This window comes from Prionailurus bengalensis, chromosome A1, assembly GCF_016509475.1.
Source record: "Prionailurus bengalensis isolate Pbe53 chromosome A1, Fcat_Pben_1.1_paternal_pri, whole genome shotgun sequence".
In the NCBI taxonomy this organism is placed as follows: Eukaryota; Metazoa; Chordata; class Mammalia; order Carnivora; family Felidae; genus Prionailurus; species Prionailurus bengalensis.
In genome coordinates, this window is record NC_057343.1 from 138,518,123 (window position 1) to 138,525,387 (window position 7,265).

General features: G+C 39.6%; 1 long non-coding RNA gene across 1 annotated transcript; it reads right to left on the reverse strand.

Moving 5' to 3' along the window:
• Nucleotides 1-546: 546 nt before the first annotated feature.
• LOC122474257 lies at nt 547-3,028 on the reverse strand. The gene is made up of 2 exons (XR_006294881.1): nt 2,831-3,028; nt 547-1,321 (listed from the first exon to the last, which is right to left on the reverse strand). It is a non-coding gene; the product is annotated as an uncharacterized LOC122474257 (long non-coding RNA).
• Between the last annotated feature and the right edge of the window lie 4,237 nt (nt 3,029-7,265).

The following is a 7,265-nucleotide window of genomic DNA, read 5'->3' on the forward strand; positions in this document are numbered from 1 at the left end:
CTGCGTCCCCTCTTTCCCAAGATCCAAACCCGCCCTGCAGCCTCATTACTCTCGTTTTGCAGATACCGAGGCCTGGACGTGTTGTGAGCCTCAGGGACACAGGCATAAATCAGTTATGCTAATCCTGATCTCTGTGGTTCAGATACTTTAAATCCGGGAGCCACTTTTTTACATCTAATTGGCTGGACACCGTTCTTTTTTCTGTTTTCTCCAACCGAGGCCATTCCAACTATTTTATCTCCTAGTACAGACTTCCGTATACTTCGATCATTCCACCCCAAGACGTTACAGTAAACAGGTTCTCTTCCCCTCATCACATCGGCCCCATTTCTCTACTTTCTGCTTCCACATTTAACTCCTGACCCATCTGGACCAAAACTCCCCAAAAGTTCTAGACTAGAGAGCCCAACATACACAGAAATGGCCCAGGAAAAAAGGTGGCGGTGGGGTCAGGGAACGGGGCTATCAAAAAACCAAACTGCATTTTTGTGGTGTTTTTTTTCTTTTTAACCCGATGGACATTAAATTGCTGTGTAAAATATTTCATCTGTTCGGAAACTTTATTCTAAAATGACTTGCACATTTGTTTCACCGGTGCTATTTATTTTGGAATTTCAAATAACCCTTAGAGACCATGGACAGTTTTTATGTTCATTAAAACTGCACCGGGGTTCAAAAGGATTGTGAGACCTTGCTGTTATGATGTTAATAAACCAACAAAATAGATAAAGATCAAATAGAAAGCAGCATGAGGAGGAAACCAATAAGATGTAGGCCAGTGGGATTTATAAAGTTGTCCTAAAAAACAAAGTCTTTGTCTTCCTCTCCCTTTCCTCATCCTGTTAGCAAATCGTGCTCAAGTAAGGAGAGAGTGCTTGGACGAGTCCATTGCCTGCTCCTCGGTACTATGAGCCAGAAAGCCAGGCTCCTGGTTCCAGCTCACTCTTGCTCAGCTCAGGTGAACACCCAGCTGGTCACACTGGGGACAGAACGTGATCTGGGTGGGGCAGCACTGCCAAATAAGACGGCCCTCCACCTTCTGGAAACTGTAGCGCAGTGCTCCCAAGGCGTGGGTCTGTGGGTTGCTCCTTTACGTTAGTCCTCCAGTACCTTCCATTTCCTCAGCGTCTGCGTTTCTAGCTTGGCAGTGGCCCAGGCTCCTGAGTTTTCACTTTCCTTCCTGCAGTCTTCTTTTCTGGCAGTTTGGTTGATTCATTAACATCTCCATCAGAGGGATGGGCAGGGAGCTTGAAAGTCCACTCAGCTCTTCTTAATGGTCCTTCTGGTACTGGGTTTGGTGGGAAAAGAGCCACGCTGTTGGCTAAAATGAGATTTGGGGATTATCCATGGATTTAATCTGGTCTTCTCACATCTACCATTTCCACAAGTAATTAGAGATTACTAGATACATTGAGAAGTTGCATTAGCCTTAAAGAATTTGGAGAAAATCTAAATAGGCTTAAATACCATCTTGGAGTCTAGAATGTTAAGCTCTATGCTCCAGATAATTAACATTTTTAAGGCCTTTCCCTGCTCCTGCTCCCTGCACCCTGTGGTTAACGTCACTACTGGGTAACAAGTCACTGAAAACATTTTAAATATAATATATTTTGCAGGGAGGGTGAGCAGAGTAGAAACGCAGTAAATACACTACCGTTGTATTCAGAGAGAATAGGCCAGGCAGCATTGGCGATTTGAAACTTCTCTATCATCCGAAAGTACATTCCGATCCAGGCAGTTTGAGAAGTTGAGAAGATTTTGATTATTAACATATATGAGAGACCGGCAGGTGGAGGACGATTTGTAGAGCCATGCCCTCTCTGTAAGCATGGGCGTGCCACCCCTCCTTCTGGAGAACACCTTGGACACACAGTGTCTGTCCAGAGCAGTGGGTGATGCTTACAGAGGGAGCATGGCCCTTCCTCCAAGCTCGGAGGGCTCCTTCCAGAGACTGTGAGTGTAGGCAATAGCGTTCTTTTGATTTCTCTTTTCCCAGTGGGAGTCCTACATTAGCACTGACATGAAAATGGCATCCTATTATGGCAGATGGCTGAGAACATGGTAATCATAGTATCTCGTGCTTCTGTAGCGTTTGACAGTTTTCAAGGCAATTTTGTATTTGTTCTCTTATTTGATCTTCATAATAACTGCGAGGTAGGATGGATATTATCACCTCCATTTCTTTCTGACGAGGAATTTAGCCATGGTCAGAAAGGTAGGAAGAGCAGAGTAGAATTAGAATCCAGCCTTCTGACACACCCTTCCATTAAGGTTCTATACCATTAAAGTTCTATAATAAAACACCACAGTTTCTTATGTGACTGCATTATCATGCCTGCTATATGTTCATTAACTACATTGCACTCAAGCATGATAATTTTATATTGATTTAATTGTGCATATTATACTCATGAAAAAAATGGTCTCTTTTTTAATAGTAGTCTCTATTAAAAAAGAGACCATTTGGAATACTCCTGTCTCCTTTGGAATACTATTACTTTTGTTGTATTTCTGTCCTTTTGTTGTATTTCTCCCCCTTAATAATCAGCAAGGTGTTAATCTAGCCACGTTGGACAATTTCCCAAAGTCACTTAAACTGACTTATAAAATATCACCCACCCACTATTCACTTTATCCCATGGCTCTTCTTTTCCATCACTAGAATCTGAGTGCATACTGAGCTACTCCCCAAAGGAACGGGTCAAGATCACAGGTTACCGAAAACAAACAACTCCAGCACAAACCAAAGGTTTTTATGTATGCGTAATAACTACACATTTTATATCCATAGGTATTTTTAGAAAGATTGATAAAAAACTCTCTGACATACCCACATGATGGTAGTCCGATTCATGCTCAAAAAAAGCTTTTCAGCTTTTTCCATCAACACCATTCATATTTTAGAAGACGGACTTTGCAGGGGCCTCCCCAAAGAATTTCCTTAAATCTCTGCCAACCTGCAGGGAGAAGGAGTAGAGATATTACATAAATATCTGCATTGAGTTCTTGGATAGAGTTGCACAATGGCCATATATGGTGAAAGGTAGATTTTCCCTTGTGACTATATTGTTGGAATATGTTAAATGCATATGTCTCCATTTCTGCTCCCAAGAAGCTGGTGTACAGATGTTTAGTATTGGGGTCGTAGAAACGCCGCGGTCTACAGTTTACATGATGTCTAATAGGTTTCTAGAATGTGCTTAAAAGGCAGTGTTCAGAATTAGGCCTCTAACCTTCTTTGACGTAATTGTCTTTCTTTGGAGTCACAGCTTGAAGGAAAGGATGAAGATTTGGAAAGGGAATTAATTTTCTCAAAACCAGACTTACTCTTTTCCTTCTGTACTTTATAGTAATCCTTTAAACTCAAAAAAACTCCAGCTAATTATGGATTTCTACCTGACTAATGTTGCCATTTGAGTGGCTACATGTCACTCTTTCTGGTTTCTGACCCCCTGTCAGGCCAATTCTGCCTGATTTCACTCATGTGCTGCTGCTTTTTATAATCTGAACATTATTTCCACTCAAATGTTTCCAGCTTTGCAAAAAACCTAGGAATCTGAAAGGCGGGGGGAAACCTCTCATAACCACTATTTGGATAATTATCACTTTCAGTTACTCTGATTTTTTTTTTTCTGCAATACGGATACTATGAGAAGAACATTTGAAAAAAGTTAAAGGTTTTACTTTGAAAGCTGAATTTTCTAACTCACATTTTAAAAATAGGGCTTAGGCAGTCTCCCTGGTAATTAAAATATAATTTCCCCTCTATTTTCTATGCTCAATAAACTCAACTGTTACAATATATTTTGAAATGTACAACATGGAGTCTAGGGCATTAAACAAAAAAGTTAAAAGGCTTTGAGGGGATTTTTAAAGATCCAGTTTCCTAATAAGCAAAATGGACCCTGGAAAGATTTCATGGTGTTTAATATGTTTTTTCCCTATCTTCTAAATGCAATAATCTCTAACCACCACTTGATCATCAGAGATTTATATTCACTATAATTTATGTCAAGTTATATCTGGGATTCTTTTTTTTTTTTCTACAACGTTTGGCAGCAAACTGCTGGTGGAAACTAGAATGTTTCACATTAGCAGCCCTCTTAAATTATTTCTATGAAATAATTTACTGTGGATTACAAATTCTTATATGGCATTTAAAGTTAATGATTAGGCAGAGAGATATATCAAAAATATGATTAGTCACATATGTACCTGACTTGCATGGTTTTAACTCTATGTGTGTTTTACGAGAATTGCTTTTCAAAAAGATATTTCTGGGCTTATGCATTTTTCCTATTAAAGCCAACGTATTTTTAAAGGAAAAGAGAAATAGACATACATGCTCCTATAAACTGTCTCCTCTAATTAAATGTCTATAAGATTATTTTCTATTTCTTGATGGCCATTTACAGCATAGGTATTGCTGCATGGTCTGAAACTTAAGAGAGCTCACAATGGTGAAAATGTCTTGCAGCATAACTTGAAGTCAAGATGTAAAAATCCTAAAGAGAGTATGAGAGTTTTAATGAAAACTGTAATGTCTCTCTTTCACTGCCAGGAATCAGTAACGAAGTGATGTACCCCCAACAGAACAAGAAATGAAATGAAACCGAGGGCTCCTTATACAAAGCTCAGAATGAGCTCCTTCCTGACTCGTTTTCATTTTCTCTACATAGTTAAGGCTTAAAGCTGTTAGATATTTCTGTGCTTAATTTCACTTATCACCCAGGGCAGTAAGACTTAGAAGGGTGGCCATGAAAGTTGGGTTAACAGAAAATAAAAAAAAAAAAAAGAATTAAAAAAAAAAAAAAGAAAGTTGGGTTAAAATTTTATTTGCATGGAAGCAGCTCCTCCCAGAACATCTCTTCTGTATCTCAGACAGATATTTCTTTTTCTCCTCCCTTCTTCTCTTTTCCTATTTCACAGTGGTTTTCTTAACTCAACTATTTCTGATTCATTTCATGAAAGGCTAGGTTTTCTCCGAGGGTACTATAATGTCTCAAAGTGGTTTTAGAGACTAGCAGTAACAAGAAACTATTTTCTTTTGTGATGTAAAATAAAGTCATTGTTAATAGCCTACAACCTGCAATTAACTATTAAAAAAGGAATTTATGAGGGCTGGTTATTATCCTCCTGAAATAACGTTGTTACAAGTCTGCCCTTGTCAGTCATCTGCAGGAATCACGTGCTGGATCCCAAACAAAGGGAGGGTCTGGATCCACACAGAGGCTCGTGGCAAATTACCCAGTGACAGCCTGGCCTGATAGCCCCTTATGCCCTTTGTCACCTTTTCAAAGCAAGAGAATAATAGCCACATGTGTATTTTATCCTGATTGGACTAAAAGGCACCTGTTTGTGAAGCTGAGTTTGAATTAGGAATTAGAAAAATATTTGCATGGCTGGTAACAGCAAATTACGTGGGAGTGCCTTGGGGACAGTGGGGCAGTAGCAGGCAGGGCTTAGGAAAGACAACTGGAAGCATCCTGCACACATTGAAAACTGCGTGTCAACTCTTTTCCTTCTTTCTAACATTAATATAAGTCCTAAGAAGAGCTTCCTCTTCCTCTCCTTGCGCTGTAAGCGCTTTCCTTGGCCGAAGCTGGGTCTCTCTGGCCAGCCCCTTGTGAGTCCTCTTTGGCATCAGCAAAGAAGAGAGGAAGAGAGAGCATCCTATCAAGCAGCTGAGCATGGCATGGGTGGGAGAGGGAGGAGGGGGCAAGGAGAAAGGCACAGGATTATTCACCAGAGGCTGGATTAGTCTAAAGCTCAGCAACCGGAACAGGTCCGCTGATGTTGCAGAAGCACCAAAGGTAGAGGGTCTGCCTTGGAGGGAGAGCTACAGAGCATGAAGAATAATGAGATCGTGCGCGGCTGGGGAAGGATGGGAGATGGTCTAGGAGGTGGATGAGAAGGGGGGGAGAAGGAGGAGGATTAAAGAGGAGGCAAAGGCCTGAGAATGGTTTGATTGGTTTCCAAGAGCCAAAGATATAAAATTCCAGGTTCTAACCCTTTATAATATAAATCATCATTCCCTGAAGAAAGTAATAGAATCTCACTGGTAACATAATGGCTTTCTTTACTTAAAAAAAAAAAAAAAAAAAATTGCAGGGGGAATGCAAGCTGGTGCAGCCACTCTGGAAAGCAGTATGGAGGTTCCTCAAAACACTAAAAATAGAACTACCCTACAACCCAGCAATTGCACTACTAGGCATTTATCCACGGGATACAGGTGTGCTGTTTCGAAGGGACACATCCACCCCCATGTTTATAGCAGCACTAGCAACAATAGTCTAAGTATGGAAAGAGCCCAAATGTCCATCGATGGATGCATGGATAAAGAAGAGGTGGTATATATATACAATGGAGTATTACTCAGCAATCAAAAAGAATGAAATCTTGGCATTTGCAACTACATGGATGGAACTGGAGGGTATGATGCTAAGTGAAATTAGTCAGAGAGACAAAAATCATATGACTTCACTCATATGAGGATGTTAAGAGACAAAACAGATGAACATAAAGGAAGGAACACAAAAATAATAAAAAAACAGGGAAGCGGACAAAACAGAAGAGACCCATAAATATGGAGAACAAACTGGGGGTTACGGGAGGGGTTGTGGGAGGGGAGATGGGCTAAATGGGTAAGGGGCACTAAGGAATCTACTCCTGAAACCATTGTTGCACTATAACTAATTTGGATGTAAATTTAAAAAAATAAAAAAATACAATTAAAAAATAATAAAATAAATAAATAAATAAAACAATGGCAAATCTGATGTTAAATTTTTTTTTTTTACACCGTGCCTGCAAATGTGGGGGGGGGGGAAGCTCTCCAAGATTTGGGTGAATGTTGCTTAATATGAAATGCCAAAGCACAGAAGATTGGCTTTAAAATGAGAATAAATGAGAATAAAAACACAAAACTAAGAACCATCACTTCTAAGACCTTCACTTAAATAAGCATAGTCTAACACGCTGTGATGTTCATTACTGATTTCAGAAAGTTATCAAAAGCATCTGTTCAGTATGTTTGGAAAGCCAACTTGCTTAGTTCTGTGAAACAATGTCTGAGTTAGCGTCTATGGAAAACAGAATAGCACACACACGATTTTAATCCCATTATTTTGAAAACTTGGTAAAGCTTTGGTGTCATCTGAAATGGCTGATTTTCTTATTTTGTATACTTAGACAAACACTAGTAGTAATTTTAGGAAAAAGTTATGTAGATTTAGAAAACTGAAAATCATAATGTAGAATTGAAA